Genomic DNA, 23,206 nt, shown 5'->3' with positions numbered 1-23,206 from the left:
TCACGAAATTTCGAACTTCATCGTCTGAATGAAAAATAGTTTGTTAACACCCAACTATATAGGAAGAAACGATCACTGAAACAAAATATGAGAGATCTGAGCTCGCACGGAAGGATTTAAGTGTTCATTTTTCCCGCGCTTTGTTCGAAAGTGAAACGGTAGAGGATTAAAGTGAAAGTAGTTCGATGAATCCTCTGCCAGGCACTTTAACGTGAATTGCAAAGCAGTCCTGTAGTTGTAGCTGTGTTACGTATTCTGCCAAAACTAGTGACTCAATAGTGTATATTGGTAATTACTTTTCCACTGACTTTTATACTTATTTCTCTTCTATACAGTTTGCTTCAATTGTATCAGAATAATAGTTAAACAGGAGTGGGGAGGATTAAGATATAGTAACCCTACAGTCTCCAAAATAATATGACAGTTTAATTGTACTGGCATACCTTAGATGTCAACAGAAGTGTCATTCATAATCTTTTTTTTCGGTTTCTTAGGCTTTCGTGCTACGAAGAAACAATAACTACAATAATAAATGAAAAGCACCAGTTTGCTTTTGTTCTACAATATTTGTTCTACAATAAAAGTAATATTGTAGAACAAAAGCAAACTGGTGCTTTTCATTTATTATAATGTTGTTCTACCAAGAACCGAAGGAAGATTCTGTTAACACAATAACAACAACTCAATGATTAAGGTAAAGATGCTGACGCTCACGTTGCGTCGCGATGCTAGTTCGTGAGAAGTTTATTAAATCTGAACGAAACATTCTGTGCGTCTAGACACTACAGCAACACTACCAAAAGCAGCTGTTCTCCCCAAACAAATGGGAGAATGACGTATTTTACATACGCGTGCTGTTGTGGCCGCATCGAATAAGGGCTAAGTACTCCGAGGTGCAAACCTATGTACCTTCCCATTTTCAGATACCATTTATAAATGGAAGCAGATTTCGAAACAAAATACTACCCAAGAGTGAACCAAGTTGCTGATAACAGAATCCGGAACTGACACTACGAAAAAGTCAATTTATTTCCAATGTCGATTCTCTACGAACTCAATTTTGATTCAGAAGATGCTAAGAAAAATTGTAATTAAATATTGTAAGGATATGGGCGGCTCTGAATAACGGGAAATAACAGCGGAACTCATGAAGAGTTGATCAAGACCCACTGTACAGATGTTTCACTGTAGCTGCGTCTTCCGTATCCTCAAAGAAATAAAACAGTTCCTTAACACAAAGTGCACGGACATCTGTAATGCAGATGAAAGACAACAGCTCTGTTTCACTAGAAAAGGCAGTGCGCAAAAAGAAAGGCACAGACAGCATTACAAAGGCAATTCGTTGAAGTAGATTTTCCCACAGAGTAAGGAGACAATATAACAATACAATATCCATTTACTGAATGCTGCTTCATGTTTTCAGCACCGCCACTGAGAAAAAATTTCTGCCGAACACATGGTTCATCACAGAGGTATATGCTCAAACATATTCTTAATTCTCTCGAAATCGCATCAGAAGTAGAAAATAGCAAACCTACGTCACACATTCACTTGCTTGTCAAGTTATGGGTATATCACATCGCTTGAACTATAACATTAGTATATCTTTTACGAAAGTTTGAGTCCTTTATTCCGCTAAAATACAAATTTTTGTTGGAAACTCTTCAACAAGAGCACTGAAAACAATTTATCTGTAAAACGATTCTCTCTCTCATGTGATTGTGAGAGCTTTCGACAATGCTTGCCTGTGGAAAAATTGTTTCCAGGACGAAATGGGAGTACTATTCCTTCCACGCAGACATACTGTTGCTTATATTAACAGTGCCCCTCCTCTTTCCTCGACTGCTGTGAGATGGAAACCTGTTTCAGCTACAGTAACAACATTTTTGATGCATACAACGATTTTTGTAAGAAATACTATTGTTTTGTTATATATTTTCTACAGATAGCTAATATATATTGTGTAAAATAAAGCACTTTCGTTAAAATTGGGTCATTCTTTATTTTCCCCACACATTTAGGTCAACTCTTAATACGATAGTTATTATTACACCATGATCTTAACACACCCTTCGAAATAACTCGCCAGCATTAAGGAATCACGATTTTAGTCCCAAAACGTAGAACTGACAGACAATATCGCTGTTTATCGACATTGACGGTCTTCTATAGGGTTAAAAAAACTATTTTATTACTCGCGAAGTGCGAATCTGTACTAAACACTCATTTATCGTCTGTTAAAAAACGCCTTGCGATGTGGGAATAGTACATCATTCGAATCCAATTACAGTATATCGGAAAGAGCTGATTCAGTTACCAACAAACAACATGTAACACAAAATTTATATAATTCGCTGCCTACACCCATGTCATCAATTGGAAAACACTTATTTTTAACACATGCTCTTGCATTACTTCACTCACAGCACACCATGGACAACTACTCGTTCAGTGGGATAGGTTAATGACAGAAAGACACCCTTAGCATAGAGGTTGAAAGCAACGAGGTAGGTTGGGCTAGAATAAAGCGTCAAAGAGGTTGGGTAGATAAGAAATGTGTGCGCGCTATTAGCCCAAAAACAAATGTGCATAAAATGTGTTTCCATCTCGGAAAACAGTCGGAATAAGGAATATAGCCATATAAAGTTTCTTTCTTTCTAATGAGCGTTCCTGCCATATCTCTGAATATTAACCCCAACAGGCATTAATGTCAGTCCAAAAGTCACGCATCCAAGGGTTAAAATTTCCTGTGGTTTACCTAATCGTTTATGAAGTTTCCAAGAAGGGATCAAGCAAGAGTATTTCACTCTCTAGCTGAGTATATACGGTAGTAAACCTTCCTGACAAAGTGAAACGGTGTGTATGCCATGGGTTGGAATGTGGAGCTGCCCTCTCAAGAGTTACTAGTGCAACACAGGGTCTAAGAGAGCTCTGTGGAACATGTAAAGCATGAGAAATGTTCTAACAATGTGAAGCTGTGGGGCTCACTGCCACGCCTAGAGGGTTGAAAAAGCATCTTTCACTCTGAAGAGTTCGCTTTTTTCGAACTTCCTGGCATACTCAACCTGTATGCCAGATCAGTATTCTAACCTGGAACCACACCTTCTGTGGGCAATGCCTCTATCCACTGAGCTATCTACGCAAATTAACACTACTGTCGGTGAAAGGAAGCGCAGTTCTAATTTGTAAAGAAGTTTCACTAGAAGGGTTCTTCAATATGACCAAGGCCCCTTCGAACACCTAACCTTGCTCTATTAGTCAAGTGATGCGTTTTTGACGATCTCAATACTGACAGGCCGTCAGACTTTCAAAAGTGTACAGATAACGGCGATCAGAAACGGTTCACCGCAAGTGCTGTTCTTCTTCTGGAACAAATTCAGTGTTCAAATGTGTGTGAAATCTTATGGAACTTAACTGCCAAGGTCATCAGTCCCTAAGCTTACACACTACTTAACCTAAATTATCCTAAGGACAAACACACACACACCCACGCCTGAGGGAGGACTCGAACCTCCGCCGGGACCACCCGCACAGTCCATGACTGTAGCGCCTTAGACCGCAAATTCAGTGTAAAAAATTTTCCGGGAGTTGTGTCACAGGCGTATTTTTTAGATCTACCAATGGCTTTTGACACTACTGGTCATTAAATTCTTCCAAACAGACTACCAAAGACAAGTTACGATGAGTAGTGTAGCTGTATCAGTTCAGGCACAGTCTAAAATGTCCTTCCTACAATGATGGCATCAATGACATCATAGGAGGAGAGGGTATGCCTAAAACGATGAGAAATTCAAAAATAGCAAAATTAAGCTAAGTGTAAAATTCAAGATGATGGGCTTGAGAATACGGGCTCAATCCTAAATGACACATTACTCCACGAATCCGAGATGGTGGGCATGAGGAGACGAGCGTGTACGTCAGTGTCACTTAAATTCAATATAGCGATCTACGTTGGCAGACCTAAGAATACGGGAACAGCTCAAAGTGTCATATAAGTCCAAGAATTCAAGATGGCTGACCTGGAGATACGAGTACAGTCTTTATAGCAATCCACGATGGTGTATATGATTATACAAGTGCAGTTTTGAGACCATCTACATCAGCGTCACTTAAATCCAAGAATAAGCTACATGTTTACCTGATCACTTGTTTCATAAGTGCCGGCCGACGTGGCCGAGCGGTTCTAGGCGCTACAGTCCGGAACCGCGCTGCTGCTACGGTCGCAGGTTCGAATCCTGCCTCGGGCATGGATGTGTGTGATGTCCTTTGGTTAGTTAGGTTTAAGTAGTTCTAAGTTCTAGGGGACTGATGACCTCAGAAGTTAAGTCCCATAGTGCTCAGAGCCATTTGAACCATTTTTGTCTTCTAAGTTTAGAATTCTGCTTAAAATGGCGGTAATTAAAAATAAAATAAAAAATAAAATATTGATTTTCCTATGACGTTATAGTTCACTTGCTCTAAGTTTAAAAACAATGCAGCATGCATGCTTAAACATACCTACCGCCAAGTCATCCGTTGCCTACTCAATTGCGCTGATTAGTTGGAAAAGGATGCCAAAGTCAGTGAGCTGGGCACATTTGTATTTGTTGAAAATACTGGCGGTAGGCACGTACCTTTTGTCACGTAGGCCACGTATGTAATGGTCGCGTCAGCGCCCTCCATTTTCTTGATGTTCAGCATCGATACTGTTTGTTGATCCTTCTAAGTAGATGTAATCCGAAACACTCTAGTCTGTGCACGGGACACATCAGCGCTGGATAGGGGCTATTTCGCTACACTGATGCTATCATTGTCGGAATAATTCTGCGACCATTTACTGGAACTACAGTCTAGACAACCACTTTTATGGCTAATAATTAACTAAGGTAAAATGTACAACACTGGAATTATTTGCGGTATTAATATCACAGAATATGTTAAACATAGGTGCGCAGAGGAAGTAAAACTGGATATCAGTGACACATCTTAAGATGGTTACTTGAGTGCTATATCCTCTGTGATATGCACGTGTTGATAACAGGTGAAATGATGGACGTAACTCTCACAAAATTTGTTTAGGTGTTTTTAGCTGAACATTAACGCAGAAACGAAGAATATTCTCTAGTACAGTCGCTTTGTCATACTGTGGCAATGGTTTATCCCAATAAACAGTCTCAATGTCCACTTCACACTGTATGACATGTTGCTTATACAGGGAGAGTCCGAACTCAGCCAACAAAGTGCCAAGAGTTGTTCTGGGTGGTGGTCAGACTCTTGGACGGTGGGTCCGACAGTGTTGCCGTAACTCTGCAATCACTTACTCATCATCTTCAACAGACGATGTCCACTGTTGGTGGAGAAACAAAATAGGGCGTACAGTACCATGGTGAAACACGATTGCGCATGAGCCAAGCAAAACATCTTTACTTATGGCATCCTGATGGTAGCGCTATCTGTAGACAACCGACAAAACACGCTGTAATGCGAGCTGTGGAATTAGATGAACTGGAAGCAGCCTCTTCAGTTTCTTGCAGCGTTGTCGTCCTCAACCTTCGTGATTTCAGGAACGTCAAGGCCAAAGACACGCTTTCCCAACCTTATATCGTGTGTTTCTGTTTATTAAATTACCATTTGCAACTATGTGGACGGCCTTCTCGCAACACAATCCAAGAAAGAGGAAGCAGTGTTCATACAGTGATCGCCACTGAGTGTTTTTTTTTTATTTTAATAAATGGTTCAAATGGCTCTGAGCACTATGGGACTTAACGTCTGAGGTCATCAGTCCCCTAGAACTTAGAACTACTTAAACCTAACTAACCTAAGGACATCACACATCCATGCCCGAGGCAGGATTCGAGCCTGCGACCGTAGTGGTCGCGCGGTTCCAGACTGTAGCGCCTAGAACCGCTCGGCCACTCCGGCCGGCGGTTTCTCCCCCCCCCCCCCCCCCTAAACATTATGGCGCTTGGGTCCGTCATATCTATCCTTAATACTGTTACAATTTTTTTACCAACACACAATGACACTGAATCACAGTTGTTTTCTAGCGGTGTTTATAAAGTGGCAGCTCCTGCTCTTGCACCATGATAGGAGAGTACAGCATTCGTTGTAACTTATTTTATGAGCTTCTAACTAGATGTGACTTATTTAGTTTTACCTGTGTGCTTAGTAGTTTAATGCGTAAATTTATTACGTGTTTATGTATTTACTAGGCACAATCCCACATTTTAATCTCTCTGTAGAGTAGAATTCCGCCGTCCTTAGTATGGACAGGGACTGTGATTACTGTATTCACACGCAGGCTGAGCTGAGGACCCTTCGCTTACAGCTCAAGGCAGTGCTGGCTTCGGTCATGCAGCTTGAGGCTATTGTCAATGGACTTACTGTGATGGGCCGGACGTGGAGATCTAAGGGGCGCACAGCACGTCCTATGTGTCCTTCAGTTTGTCCACTTCTGTTGCTGACCTGCTACTGACTGCACTGAGCTCACCTGTGGTCAAGTTGGAGGTCTTTCCAAGATGTCGCAGACAGCAAAAGACTTTCCATGGGATCAATTTAAAGGCTTCCCCCATTCATCTCACAAACATGTTTCAGGCGATATCTGTTGTCGATAAAGATCCTGAGCCATATGCAGTCGGTTATCCTGTTTCAGAGTAAGCCTCTTGGTCTGTCAGATGCGGTCATTCATAAAGGATAGATTACTGGTGGACGGGAGCTCCAATGTTAAGATACATAATGCACCTCCTTAGGAATCTACATCTACATCTATACTCCGCGAGCCACCTTACGGTGTGTGGCGGAGGGTACTTATTGTACCACTATCTGATCCCCCCTTCCCTGTTCCATTCACGAATTGTGCGTGGGAAGAACGACTGCTTGTAAGTCTCCGTATTTGCTCTAATTTCTCGGATCTTTTCGTTGTGATCATTACGCGAGATATATGTGGGCGGTAGTAATATGTTGCCCATCTCTTCCCGGAATGTGCTCTCTCGTAATTTCGATAATAAACCTCTCCGTATTGCGTAACGCCTTTCTTGAAGTGTCCGCCACTGGAGCTTGTTCAGCATCTCCGTAACGCTCTCGCGCTGACTAAATGTCCCCATGACGAATCGCGCTGCTTTTCGCTGGATCATGTCTATCTCTTCTATTAATCCAACCTGGTAAGGGTCCCATACTGATGAGCAATACTCAAGAATCGGACGAACAAGCGTTTTGTAAGCTACTTCTTTCGTCGATGAGTCACATTTTCTTAGAATTCTTCCTATGAATCTCAACCTGGCGCCTGCTTTTCCCACTATTTGTTTTATGTGATCATTCCACTTCAGATCGCTACGGATAGTAACTCCTAAGTATTTTACGGTCGTTACCGCTTCCAATGATTTACCACCTATGGCATAATCGTACTGGAATGGATTTCTGCCCCTATGTATGCGCATTATATTACATTTATCTACGTTTAGGGAAAGCTGCCAGCTGACGCACCATGCATTAATCCTCTGCAGGTCCTCCTGGAGTACGTACGAGTCTTCTGATGTTGCTACTTTCTTGTAGACAACCGTGTCATCTGCAAATAGCCTCACGGAGCTACCGATGTTGTCAACTAAGTCATTTATGTATATTGTAAACAATAAAGGTCCTATCACGCTTCCCTGCGGTACTCCCGAAATTACCTCTACATCTGCAGATTTTGAACCGTTAAGAATGACATGTTGTGTTCTTTCTTCTAGGAAATCCTGAATCCAATCACAAACCTGGTCCGATATTCCGTAAGCTCGTATTTTTTTCACTAAACGTAAGTGCGGAACCGTATCAAATGCCTTCCTGAAGTCCAGGAATACGGCATCAATCTGCTCGCCAGTGTCTACGGCACTGTGAATTTCTTGGGCAAATAGGGCGAGCTGAGTTTCACATGATCTCTGTTTGCGGAATCCATGTTGGTTATGATGAAGGAGATTTGTATTATCTAAGAACGTCATAATACGAGAACACAAAACATGTTCCATTATTCTACAACAGATTGACGTAAGCGAAATAGGCCTATAATTATTCGCATCTGATTTATGACCCTTCTTGAAAATGGGAACGACCTGCGCTTTCTTCCAGTCGCTAGGTACTTTACGTTCTTCCAGCGATCTACGATAAATTGCTGATAGAAAGGGGGCAAGTTCTTTAGCATAATCACTGTAGAATCTTAAGGGTATCTCGTCTGGTCCGGATGCTTTTCCGCTACTAAGTGATAGCAGTTGTTTTTCAATTCCGATATCGTTTATTTCAATATTTTCCATTTTGGCGTCCGTGCGACGGCTGAAGTCAGGGACCGTGTTACGATTTTCCGCAGTGAAACAGTTTCGGAACACTGAATTCAGTATTTCTGCCTTTCTTCGGTCGTCCTCTGTTTCGGTGCCAAGGAAGGGAAGTTCAATATGGACTCTGTGAGAATACTTGGGAGTCGTCTCAGATGTGGAACGGGTCCTTTCAGATGCCATGAACAGCATATGTTGCAGCCAACTACAGTTGGCCGTTCACGAGATTCTTTCTGGTTTCTGGCAGCTATCTGAAGTGATAAAGAGTGCTAGTCTCGCTTGCAAGATGAAGGCAGAGCTCATCATCGTAACATCGTCGACAGAACCGATTGTGTACTTTTGGTACAGTGTGGGGTGGAGGGTCTGAATCAGAGGCCCAGAAGGTTCTGCGACCGTGTTAGGCTGCAGATTCCCGGACTTTCACCATAGGGTGGTGAGGTATCGAGTTCCGCTTAATTTGCCAGGCGTCCACAACACACAGGAGGCGGCTACACGGGTAGTGCGGTCTGTATGGTGAGGACTGGGCGGGGTTTAGGTTCAATGGTATCGGGAAAGTTCTAAAAGGACCTCAGTTTCAAAGTGTGCAGATCAAACACGGGACGAGGGTAGACCTAAAAACAATCGGTATTATAGTCTTAAACTGTCGTACCTGTATTGGGAAACAACCAGAGTTCCATGTGCTAACAGAGCGCACTAGTAACATATATACTATTTGACAAGGATATTTCCTCTTTAAGTTTTTAAGTTTATGATATTTGTGAAAATGCTTTTACTGGCTGATATGTTCTACATAAGATACAGTGCAATGGATAGAATGCTTCTACAATACTCAACCTGTTTAATACATTCTTCCATGCCAATATTACTGACGACGAAAGTAACTCTGTTAAGTTTTCGTAACTACACGGATGAACCAGTTTCGATGAAATCTAGTGTGGAGATAGCTTGAACCCTGAGGAAGAACAAAGGCTGTTTTATAAAGTAAAGAATTGTCTCATAAGAGGGTGAAGTAGGGAAAGCAACATCTGTTTTTACATCAATGAGCATAACCCATGTTAAAAAATACGAGGGTTGGCATTTACATAGTGGCAACTATTTATTCACAACCGTTATAAAAGAGTTACATGTTTGCACCTGTTACTGTCCTTCAAAGTAATCACCGGCGTTGTGTAGAACCCGTTGCCAGCGATGTGGATGGCGTAGTATAACGATAGCAGAGCCTGTTCTGTTGATGGTGCGAATGGAGCGGTCTACTGCCTGTCGATTCTCTGGAACAGTTCTGAAGCGAATGCCACGAAGTGGTTCCTTCATCTTCGGAATCGAATCAAAGTCACAAGGACTTAAGTCCAGGGAGTATGGTGGCTGATACTGTACTTCCCCGTGCCATCGACTGAACAGAGCAGCCACAGAGCGCCCGCGCATTGTCGTGCAAAATGATGGATGAGTTGCGGAGAAAGTGTCGCCGCTTCTTTCGCAAAGCTGGTCGCAGGTGATACTCCAAAAACGAACAGTAATACTGTGCATCGACGGTCTGCGGTGGAGGAACGTTAATGCGTTACGAGAACACCATCACAGTCGTACACGCGAATCACCATAACTTTAGACCGCTCCATTCGCACCGTCAACAGAACAGGCTCTGCTAACGGTACACTACGCCTTCCACATCGCTGGCAACGGCTTCTACACAACGCTGGTGACTACTTTGAAGGTCAGTAAGACGTGCAAACATGAAACTCTTTTGTATCTGTTGTGAATAAATAGTTGCCACTATTTAAGTTCCGATCCTCGTATTTAATTTTTTGCACAAAGTATACGTTATATAACGTACAGCTACTTCAACAGCACGATGCATAGATGCGGGCTCCCATACAATGTCTCCATGACGCACGCACTACTCGGTTACGACGCTGAGCATGTCGCTGCATCGTGTGTCGGGGCAGCTGGGTGGGGATGAGGCGCACATTACGAGCTACGCTTACACGCGACGGTAATTGACGTTATTGCTCGCACAATAGCTTACTTGCCATCACTCATCACAAAAATACAACTGATATGCGAGTGCAGTAGGAGGGAAAAGCTAGTACCAAATAAACGACCACTGTTGCAGAAGTAACGAAAAAGCCGTGCCAAATTTAAAAAAAAAAAGATTGTCGGAGCTATACAGATCCTCAAAATTTAGCACGGACTATAATGCGAGACGCCCTCCTGTCTCGAAATCTGGAATAGGATCCAAAGAGACTCTAGTACGTTATGTACACCTGCACAAAAAAAGTCAATAGTTTCGTTGTGCAATGATGAAGGTGACGTTACAGATGACAGTGCCAGTAAAGCGGAATTACTAAATACGGTTTCCCAAGATTACTTCACCAAAGAAGACGAAGTAAATATTCCAAAATTCGAATCAAGAACAGCTGCCAACATCAGGGAATTAGAAGTAGATTATTCTATCTGTATATTGAGCAAGCAGTGAAGGAAACAAAAGAAATATTCGGAGTAGGTATTAAAATCCATGGAGAAGAAATAAAAACTTTGAGGTTCGCCGATGACATTGTAATTCGGTCAGAGACAGCAAAGGACTTGGAAGAGCAGTTGAACGGAATGGATAGTGTCTTGAAGGGAGAATATAAGATGAACATCAACAAAAGCAAAACGAGGATAATGGAATGTAGTCGAATTAAGACGGCTGATGTTGAGGGTATTAGATTAGGAAATGAGACACTTAAAGTAGTAAAGGAGTTTTGTTATTTGGGGAGCAAAATAACTGATGGTCGAAGTAGAGAGGATATAAAATGTAGACTGGCTATGGCAAGGAAAGCGTTTCTGACGAAGAGAAATTTGTTAACATCGAGTATTGATTTAAGTGTTAGGAAGTCGTTTCTGAAAGTATTTGTATGGAGTGTATCCATGTATGGAAGTGAAACATGGACGATAAATAGTTTAGACAAGAAGAGAATAGAAGCTTTCGAAATGTGGTGCTACAGAAGAATGCTGAAGATTAGATGGGTAGATCACATAACTAATGAGGTGTTGAATAGGATTGGGGAGAAGAGAAGTTTGTGGCACAACTTGACTAGAAGAAGGGATTCATTGGTAGGACATATTCTGAGGCATCAAGGGATCATCAATTTAGTACTGGAGGGCAGCGTTGAGGGTAAAAATCGTAGAGGGAGACCAAGAGATGAATACACCAACCAGATTCAGAAGGATGTAGGTTGCAGTAGGTACTGGGAGATAAATAAGCTTGCACAGGATAGAGTAGCATGGAGAGCTGCATCAAACCAGTCTCAGGACTGAAGACCACAACAACAACATCCTCATCGTAGTGTACCAACAAATCACTTCATAAATGCAACTCTTCTGGTCCAGATTGTATACCACTTAGATTCCTTTCATAGTATGCTAGTGTAATAGCTCGTTACTTAGGAATCATATTAAACTACTCGCTCAGCGAAACGTCCGTGCCTGAAGACTAGGATGTTGCACAAGTCACACTAATACTCTAGAAAGGAAATGAATCTAATCCGATGAATTACAGACCTATACCACTAACGTCGATTTGCTATAGGATTTAGAACATATACAGTATTCGAACATTATGAATTACACCAAAGAAATGGACTATGGACACGCAGGCAGCACGGATTCAGAAAATATCGTTCTTCTGAAAAACAGCTATCTTCATTCAGAGGAAGTTATGAGCGCTATCGACACTGGATCTCAAACTGATCCCATATGTATAGATTTTCAGGAGGCCATTCATCCGTTCCTCGCAGGCGACTTCAAATCAGACTGCGTGGCTATGGAGTATCGTCACAGCTGTGAGACTGGATTCGTGATTTCTAGTCAGAAAGGTCACAGTTCGTAATAATTGGCGATAAGCCAGCGAATAAAACAGAAGTCGTATCTCGCGTTCCCCAAATAAGCGTTATTCACCCTATGTTGTTAATAGTACATACAAACAATAAAAGAGACGGTAATGTATATAAACAATTCAGGAGACAATCTGAGCAGCCGTCTCAAATTGTTTACAGATGATGCTGTCCTTTACCTCTATGAAAGTGATCAGAAGATAAAAACCAATAGCAAAATGAATTAGAGACAATATTCGTATGGTGCAAAAGTGTCACTTGACCTTAAATAATGATAAGTGTGTAGGACATGCACATGAGTACTAAAAGGAATCCGTTGACTTTAGGTTACACGACAGATCACACAAATGTAAAGGCTGGAGTTCAACTAAATACCTAGCAATAACAACAATTTACGAACAAGATAAATTGGAACGATCACATCGATGGGGAAGGCGAACACAAGATTGCCTTATACCGGCAGAGCACTTAGAAGATGCAACATGTCTACTGAAGAGATTACCTATACTACACTCATCCGTCCTCTGCCAGAGTATTGTGCGGTATGGGATCCTTACCACATAGGGTTTACGGAGGACACCGAGGAAGTTCACAAAATGGCAGATCGTTTTGTATCATTGCGAATCAGGGGAGAGAGTGTCACGGATATGATAGCAAGATGCGGTGGCAGTCATTAAAACAAAGTCATTTTTTCGTTGCGGGGAAATTTTTTCACGAAATTTCAAAGCTAAAGTTTCTCCTTCGAATGAGACAGTATTTTGCTGACGACCATCTATGTAAACGTAAATCATAATAAAATAAGAGAATTCGGAAGCAACACAGAAAAATGTAAGTTTCCGTTTTTCCCGCGCGCTTTTCGAGAGTGGAACGGTAGAGAAATAGTGCAAAAGTGGCTCGATGAACTGTCTGCCACGCACTTAAGTCTGAACTGCGGCGTAGTGATGTAGATGTAGCTGTAGATAACAGAAGCCCTCCATCTCCAACAGCTCGCGACAGAGTAATTCCTTCTCCTTTCACCCCAATTACCTCATCACTGAGAATAGCAGCACCGCTTGCAATACAGAACGCATCAATTCGTGGAACTCGCTGATGACAACGCTGTGACATGTTGTCATGCCTTTTCGCACCGAAACTGCAACTGTGCGCAGCTCTGTTGTGTTCCTGGTCTTGGTTCCAGCGCTGTGAGTTGTTTACTCAATCCAGCCAAATGTATTCCCGTCCATCGCAGATAGTAACTGTACCACGTACAACATACAGACCCGTTGAAGTCGAGAATGATGCCAGTCGTTATTTCGCACGCCAAATATAGAAACTGTCACAGAGAATGTCTGCACCAAAAGGGACGAAGGCAAGCTGTTACTGTTCCTATGTTAACTGCCTGCTAGCAGGAAGAGTGCGGGAATGCGACGGAACTTGTCGCAAACAAACAAAATACATGCTGATTTTAATTAAACTTTCCTACTGGAGCCAGTATAGGTGGGAAACTACAATATTGGTCATTAAATTTGCTACACCAAGGAGAAATGCAGATGACAAATGGGTATTCATTGGACAAATATATTATACTAGAACTGACATGTGACTACATTTTCACGCAATTTGGGTGCATAGATCCTGAGAAATCAGTACCCAGAACAACCACCTCTGGCCGTAATAACGGCCTTGATGCGCCTGGGCATTGAGTCAAACAGAGCTTGGATGGCGTGTACAGGTACAGCTGCACATGCAGCTTCAACACGATACCACAGTTCATCAAGAGTAGTGACTGGCGTATTGTGACGAGACAGTTGCTCGGCCACCATTGACCACATGTTTTCAGTTGGTGAGAGATCTGGAGAATGTGCTGGCCAGGGCAGCAGTCGAACATTTTCTGTATCCAGAAAGAGCCGTACAGCACCTGCAACATGCGGTCGTGCATTACCCTGCTGAAATGTAAGGTTTCGCAGGGATCGAATGAAGGGTAGAGCCACGGGTCGTAACACATCTGAAATGTAACGTCCACTGTTCAAAGTGCCGTCAATGCGAATAAGAGGTGACCGAGACGTGTAACCAATGGCACTCCATACCATCACGCCGGGTGATACGCAAGTATGGCGATGACTAATACACGCTTCCAATGTGCGTTCACCGCGATGTCGCCAAATACGGATGCGACCATCATGATACTGTAAACAGAACCTGGATTCATCCGAAAAAAATGACGTTTTGCCATTCGTGCACCCAGGTTCGTCGTTGAGTACACCATCGCAGGCGCTCCTGTCTGTGATGCAGCGTCAAGGGTAACCGCAGCCACGGTCTCCGAGCTGATAGTCCATGCTGCTGCAAACGTCGTCGAACTGTTCGTGCAGATGGTTCTTGTCTTGCAAACGTCCCTATCTGTTGACTCCATATTACCCTCCTGAACCCACCGATTCCATATTCTGCTAACAGTCATTGGATCTCGACCGACGCGAGCAGCAATGTCGCGATACGATAAACCGCAATCGGGATAGGCTACAATCCGTCCTTTATCAAAGTTGGAAACGTGATGGTAGGCATTTCTCCTCCTTACACGACGCATCACCGGCGCCAACCTTGTGTGAATGCTCTGAAAAGCTAATCATTTGCATATCACAGCATCTTCTTCCTGTTGGTTAAATTTCGCGTCTGTAACACGTCATGTTCGTGGTGTAGCAATTTTAATGGCCAGTAGTGTATTTACCGTATGGGTAATGATATTCGGACTGTGCGCTGTTGGATGTTAGTAGTTGTTAGTAATGTTAAAGACTTGCCGTTAGGCGCCGGTACTAGTACGGCGACGCAGGGTTGAAGCACAAGCACCAGCGTACATAACAGTTGGAGACAGTCAACGTGGGTCGGGACAATGTGAGCAGGGCTTTATTAGTCCACCACAATATTATTGCACCTGGGAGTGAGTGCTCTTCGGTCGGCTTGTCGTGAGTTTGTATCATGATATTTCATGAGGACACGCTGAAACACTTAACATGCGCACAACTGCGCATGCGTTTTCCTTAGTCACCACTGTAGTTGTTTACTATAATGCAACCGCGCGTTTCCGACAACGGCCACCGGAGACCAAGTGCAATAATACTCTAGTTGGGTTATAACCATAATTCTGTTTTACAAAAACAATAGCAATAGTGCTGCTGCTTTTCGCGAGTGCCGATGCATTAAAAGAATACTGAGAGGTCCTTGTTTGGAGAAATCCGAATCATTCGCAGATCGTTCGGAACTGCTTGGCCACCCAAACCCTTGTGCTTTCTGGGTTGGTTGGGGTTGTTTTGGGGAAGGAGACCAGACAGCGAGGTCATCGGTCTCATCGGATTAGGGAAGGATGGGGAAGGAAGTCGGCCGTGCCCTTTCAGAGGAACCATCCCGGCATTTGCCCGGAGTGATTTGAGGAAATCACGGAAAACCTAAATCAGGATGGCCGGACGCGGGATTGAACCGTCGTCCTCCCGAATGCGAGTCCAGTGTCTAACCACTGTGCTTTCTGGCTGTGGGGTTACCTGGACAGGGTTTATCAATGGGACACTAACACACGTTGGGGGTTGATGATGAGCATAGCGAGTGAGGTAGCTAACGTCCCACCTGAGGTATTTTGGACAGCAACAGAGCAATCCCTAGTGCGGTTCCAGGCTGTCGTGGTTTCAGAGCAACGTTTGTAACATTGGAACGTAAGAATGGTACGCAATTAACAAACGTTACCCTCTCATGTAGAAATTGAAATACATTTAGTTCCAGTGGTTCATTCGTTATTTCTCTTCCGCCTGTCCTTACAGATGTTTCTACAAACTTTCATTGTTCTATGATCGTCTGTTTTTCACGGGAGCACTCTCAAGTAGCGAAAGTTTAATTATAGCCACCCTGTATTTAGCATTAAATATACCCCCACCCCAAACACAAATCATAATGTGCGCAAACGTGCACTTAAACTGCTGTTTCTATTGTACCGTGAGCAACCGCTTCCAGAATGAAGAAAGTCTACTACAAAACATACTCTGCCTATAAGATATCATTTTAAAAGGAAAGGTACGAACGTCACATTAGAGTGGCAGAAGAAGACTTTTACGGTGAAGCATCCAAGTAGAAATGGCCACCGGTTTGTTTAGACTAGAGCTGCAAAGAGCTGCGATAACGCACTCCATTCAATACTCCAATGGATCTGGTACTTACAACTTTAAAAGTTGCTGAAGCTGAATGCAGATTTCTTGAAATTTTGAAGCGTGTGTCGCTGGACAATTTGTCGTCATCATGGTGGTTAAGAAACAGTTCTGTATTGTTACGTACTGTACTGTATTGCTACCGCAATACTCTGTTTCGTAGAGCTCCTGTAGGTATGATACTGCCCTATCGCTGGGAGGAAGAGGGCTTTGTCTTCAACAGCGAGTACCACGCATCACTGGAACTTTATCTTTACAAACACGACAAGCACTCGCAACTACACGCATTTAAACTGGTGCAGAGGTACTGTCATTGCAACACAGCCGCAACACTAATTGGTGTGACAAATCTCTGAAGGAGGCACTGGAAACGAATAGTTTTATCATTGAGCAAATATCTCTGATCAATGTATGAAAGTTAGTCGACACAATTTGGACCCATCCTGTAGAGAGTCGAAATACGAACGGTCGATATTGCAAACACAGAAGGTGACGTGAGGTAATAAGTCTAAATTTTCTTATAGTTCATAAACTAGACACCAACGTGACATATGGCAAGGAACACAATCAGGCATTTGATCTTGACACAATAATCAAAGAAGGATACAGAAGTGTTCCAAAATATCCTCACATATTAGCAGTACGGAAATGATGACATGTGAGTAGAGGATGCTCCAAAAAGTGTCATCCGATTTCACAAGACTATCTTTTTCATAACTGAAAACAGAAACTTGGAGCTAATTTTAACTTACGCACAGAGATACGAAGGTTTTTCTTGCAAAGAAGAAACCAGCAACCAGCCACAATGTACGTAAACAAATAGACAAATAGCACCGTTACCGCTTTCGAACCCACAGTTTCATCTTCAAACGGCTGTTCACACCCACATGTACATTTACTGATAATTGCATTGGTTTTCGGCTCTTTAATCCCCTTTGTAGTGAAAGATACTAGGCGCGCTGGTGACCTATAGTAAAAAGTGTTACAAACGTCCCATTTAACGTAACTGTCCCTAATAACGACAAAGCTAAATGTAAACAAATCTAATTAGCTGTTTAAATTTGTTGCAACATTCTGGGTGAAATGCACGAATAATTAAGAGGTAGATGATCTACACTTGCCGAACGAAATAATGATTTGCTGCTTCACGACAATGATAATACTAAACTTGTACTAAAACGTATATGCGTATCCGTCATTCTTAACAGTTTCGTTGCAAATAAATCACAGATTGGACTTTCTGCATCTAAAATATTTACAATTACAACATCAGTATTAAAAAAACTTTGAAGAGTTCCTTCAGTCCCAACATGCACGGCAGTGGCACTAGTGCACCACAGTATATTTACTGAAAAAGCGTACTTCATTGCACGGTGGCTACTCTAAGGTTCTTCTCCGCCGAATTACTTTTATTAGAGGTTTCACCATCGATTGCGATATTTCACGTGACCGCGTGGTAGCTGTCTAGGCGAGATGACCTAAGTGTAAATTCTATTGAATCACAAATAGGTAAAGTACAGAGACCGTTCCGCCAATAAGAAATTGACGTGAAACAGGAAACTGAAGTGAGTGGCAGCCGTTCATTAGCGCCAACGTCATCGCTTCCTGCCCCAGCTACTCTTCTCGCCACTACAATCAACTTCCCCTTTCCTTCTGTTTACTCAGCGCCAGTTCTCGCTGCCGTCTCTCATGCTCTAGCGACCAAACAGTTTTATTCCATTCCCGGGAACGTGACTCCTTACTTTCATAACTAAATGCCTCTCTACAAAGGCAAGCGCGCCAAAGAAACTTAAGGCAACCAAAATAAAAGCTAACGAAGGCGTGGAAAACTTAAAAATTCTTCTGACTTATGAAAGGCAACACATTTAGCTTACTAACATCTCGTCAATGAGGTAGAGCACCTCACTGCGTTATTAAAGGAGACCTCGAAACTGCAGCGCTGGAAAACAGCCGCGCAGACTAGATGGACTGCTAGAGCTTTTCACTCAACTACCACAGAACGGCCGCCTAAGCAGATGACGATAGCTTCATCGAGCGGCAATTTGAGATTTTCCCACACGGTTTACGACAAAGGAATCAAACAATGACGATGATTTGAAACAAAGATGATATTCATGAGATACGTGTTCAGTGTACAAGCGGCAAAGATATAAGAGCTCTGAGACCACTGTAGAATCCGCTCAGATGATAAAGGTCACCCAGGGGAACACGCAGGCATTTGGGCTAGTTGTATTCAAGTTCATTACATTCAAATATCGTCACCTGATATCAAAGTGACAGCAAATCCCTCTCTTCATCCCTCACTCTCCCCTGTGGACCAATGAGGAACGTGCACCCCCTACTCCTTCGTCTTTTATAACTGGGGCATTTGTGTGGGAGGTGTTGTTATGGATCTACACAGCATAGGGAAAGGATGTGTATTTATTACGAACAATATTACGTGACACTAACAGACAACACAGCCAGGTGGTAAGTATTCTCATTTTAACGTATTTTCCGTGTTTTGCTCAATTTTACAAATTTTCCACAATAATTTTCCTACTTAATAAACCCGTCAGGTTAGCCGAGAGCGCTAATGCGCAGCTTCCTGGACTCGGGTAGGCGCGCCGGCCCCGCATCGAATCCGCCCAGCAGATTAACGACGTCGGCCGCCTGAATGTGGTTTTCCACATCCCACTAGGTCAATACCGGGCTGGTCCCCACGTTCCGCCTCAGTTACACGACTCGCAGACATCTGAACACGTTCGCACTATTCCAAGGATTACACTAGACACAGACAGCTTGAGTAAACTAATTCCGTCCCAGGGGGTACCAGGTGGCGGCAGGAAGGGCATCCGGCCACCCCTTAAAATTAACCTTGCCGAATCCGATCCTAAACGTGCCGACCCTGCGAAACCGCTGGACAAGGCGCCAACGAAAGAACGAAAGATTTTCCTACTTCATAACTGGAGGCACTCTTGAGCTAGGTGGGATAGGGAGAGTTTGTGTCTATACCTTTATACCAAATTACGTCACTCTAGGTCTATTTCTTAATATCAGTTTAGTATTACATGACACCAGCACAGACCACACCCAGGCAGATATGTAAGTACTCACATTTTTACATATTTTTTTATATTTTTTCGCAATTTCCCTAAGTTTACGTATTATTCAACCTTTTATTTTATAACTGGAGGCACTTTGGAACGTACGGAGAGGTTGTAGGATGTGTCTATTGTTCATAAGAAATTCCGTCCCTTGAGTTCCACTTGCTAATACCAACATTACGTCATTCAAAGCACCAGCAAAGAATACACCCCGAAAGATATGTAATTACTCTCATAGATCCAAAATTTTACATATGTTTTCCGTATTTTCCACAATTTTACGTATTTTGTACAATTACGGAAGAGTGACGTCATGATGCTCTCAGACAATCTTAGGTCATCAGTCCCCTAGAACTTAGAACTACTTAAACCTAACTAACCTAAGGACATCACAAACATCCATGACCGAGGCGGGATTCGAACCTGCGACCGTAGCAGTCCCGCGGTTCCGGACTGTAGCGCCTAGAACCGCACGGCCACCGCGGCCGGCTCTCACACAATCACAATGCTCTAAGTCTCTGAATTACATATCACTTACACAGAGGCACTCCTCCCCAACTCCATCTTTTATAACTGGGACACCTGAGTGGTACAATAGGCACAGGTTTGTTAATAACAAGTTATGTGACTTGAGATGTATTTTCTTGTAAGAGTTTAATATTTCCAGGCACCAGCAGAGGTCTCACCCACACAGATGTGTTAAATACTCCATTCATTCACAATATCACTCGATTTCGTGAGTCATGTGGCAATATCACGTCGCATCGTATCGTATCACAACGTTAAATCATGACGTCGCGTCGTGGCATGTCGCCTTAAGTCCCGTCGACGTCATGATGTTGCCAGTCATTAATAATGTAACATGGTCCTGATTTATACATCATTACTGTCACCACTCCATTACTAGTGTGTGATGTCAAAGTGTTTGAAACGAACACACTGGCAGAAATATTGACGTCATAGAGAATTCTGTACGCACAACAATTTCTAACCAAAGATATCGTATAACAAATGCCACATTACATTACTTGATTTTGTGACGTTTTAGTAAAATTCTAACTCTTCCAACCAAAGATACTGTATTTGTAGAACAGGATGCTTGCGGACACAGTGCTTAGCAATTACCCAGAAAGTTATGGTATATTGTTCTTCGACTCGTTCCACGACATTGCTGCTATATTAAATACGACCGAGAGATCTCCCGCCCGTGGTAATAACGGCAAACAAAACCCAAGACGTTGGTGAAAATATCAAAGACTGGTACACACCTAGGTAACGAGGAACGCCTCCCCTGTATTCCTTGGATAATGCTGGCACCGTATCAAAATCCTCGTACAATGGGAGAGCTCCACATGTCTGCCGAACACTACACCGGACCATCTACCCAGAAGTGGTAGAGAAATTTCCAGAATGTACGTGTAATCACCTCTGATATAGTAGCTAGCACAAATGACGCTAAATCATTCATGTCACTGCGAAACGGACACTATTGCAACTCTCGGTTAATACAATCTACAGAACAGCAAGCTGAGTGTTTATCGTTTTCTGTTCAAATGGCTCTGAGCACTATGGGACTTAACATCTGAGGTCATCAGTCCCCTAGAACTTAGAACTAATTAAACCTAACTAACCTAAGGACATCACACACATCCATGCCCGAGGCAGGATTCGAACCTGCAACCGTAGCAGCTGCGCGGTTCCGAACTGAAGCGCCTAGAACCGCTCGGCCACAGCAGCCGGCTTAGTTTTATTACACGTCTGTGAACTGCAGGAATAAACCGTACTATCTTTTAACAGAAAAACCGCTATTTAATAGCAAAAATACACGCTATTTGGATTCGTTACAATGATATCATCGAGTGTTGGATTTTAAGTGTCTACTGCGAATTCATCTCTCACATATCGTTAGTGCTCGGACAGCATACCGTCTACAACGTTGTCGTCGATGATGAATCGCGTATCAGATAATATCGAAACCTACAACTTCTGGAAGAAACACTGGCAGAGGCTACCTGCTCAGGGCCATTTTATTAAGTCGATTGTACTAGGAAAAAACATTCTGAGAAGCATATGCAATAGCTTTGGTCATGTTCGCCATCGTGAGGGGCATCATTTAAGAAAAACGCGTTCTGGCATCCCGACATCATCACTCTGTAGTGGAACCGTGACACATCTGGAAAGACGGTATTCCCGCTAGCCATAGTTGCGAGGGCGTAAGAATGCTAGTTCCCCAGCCTTGGTTCTACGTGAAAACAACAATTCAGGCGGAAATTCCACAATTCCAAAACAGATGCACGTATAGCTATTTTGTGCAATCGACTTCCATGTTAAAGCTATAGGCATACAACACACAATTTTATAAGGCACTATAGGTCCTGACTGTCTGTCTTAAGTACAGTATCGAGATAGGGTGTTGGATGCTACCATTACCAAATGTATGTCACCCAAGACCTGCAAAAGTGTTAGCGAGTTACGATAGGTTTTGCTCTGGCGGGAATAATTGAGCGTCATCTGTGTCAGCTACCTTATCAGGGGTGATTCATTACACATACATCACGCAAATTTCTCTAACACTCCTGTGGAGATGGTCCGGTGTAGTTTTAGACAGACAAGTGGAGCACTCCCGTTGTACGAGGATTTCGATACCGTGCTAGCAATATCCAATGAATACAGAGGAGGCGTTCCTCGTTATCTAGGTTTGCATCGGTCTTTGATATTTCCACCTACATCTTGGGATTTGTTTGCCGTTATCATCACGGGTGGGAGATCTCTCGGCCAGATCTAATATAACAGCAATGTCACCAAACAGGTCGGAGAGCACTATACCATAACCTTTTCCGTGATTGCTGAGCACTCCGTCCGCAAGCATCAGCGTTCGTTGTAACATTCCCACACGCTGGAGTCTGAGGGGTGATCTACCCTCCACCAGACGATACGATTTTCGCTGGCGTTGTTGGAGATACTGGATGACTCTCTAGAGGCATATTTTGCAGCTCTGTTCTACAAATGCGGTATCTTTGGTTGGGAGCATTAGAATTTTACCAAGACGTCACAAAATCTAGTAATGTAATGTGGTATTTGTTATACGATACCTTTGGGTAGAAATCTGCAGTTCTTATAGAATTCTCTATGACGTCACTATTTCTGCCGATGATTTCGTTTCCAACACTTTGACGTCACACACTAGTAATGGAGTGGTGTCTTAGTAATGATGTATAAATCAGGACCATGTTACATTGTTAATGACTGGCAACATCATGCTCTGGGATTTATATTCAAAATTCGAGTTTTAACACCACTATTTACACTTGCTATACCTGCTTCAAAGTCGTATCCTTGGGCACGACAGTTTTGAATATCTAATCCATTTTTTCTAGCTCTTCCAGCATTGCATTAGTAAGGTATTCCCCGCTTGTCTCCGCGACGGCTCGAAATCCGATGAAGATTTCTTCTATTGTGCCAGCTGATGTATTACTAAATCTTTAGATAACTGACATTTGTTCAACTCGACTACGGTCTCTTGTGCACTCGAGCAAAATCGAAAAATATATTGACTCTTTTACCCTACGAATCAAATTGTCGGTAACTGTTTTTGACAGCAATCTGATCAATTCATTATGAATATTGTCGCTTCGATAATGATGTTTAAGTTGGGTGTTTCCAGTCACAGCACCCTCCTTGTACCACCCGAGTTAGCAAATTGCCAAATAGTCTGCATGAAAACTCTTATTTTGAGAATTTGAATAAACCAACCACCAACGATGTCGAGTTTTCACCATTATTTAGTTTTCTTGAGAAATTAAAAT

General features: G+C 42.8%; 1 protein-coding gene across 3 annotated transcripts in view; it reads right to left on the bottom strand.

Moving 5' to 3' along the window:
- The window catches only part of LOC126470904 (ligand of Numb protein X 2-like), a 492,663-nt gene that overhangs the window by 202,246 nt on the left and 267,211 nt on the right, over positions 1-23,206 (bottom strand). The window lies entirely within an intron of this gene.

The sequence above is a fragment of the Schistocerca serialis genome, chromosome 3 (genome assembly GCF_023864345.2).
Source record: "Schistocerca serialis cubense isolate TAMUIC-IGC-003099 chromosome 3, iqSchSeri2.2, whole genome shotgun sequence".
NCBI classification, from domain to species: domain Eukaryota; kingdom Metazoa; phylum Arthropoda; class Insecta; order Orthoptera; family Acrididae; genus Schistocerca; species Schistocerca serialis.
This window is presented reverse-complemented; position numbering and strand designations above follow the sequence as displayed.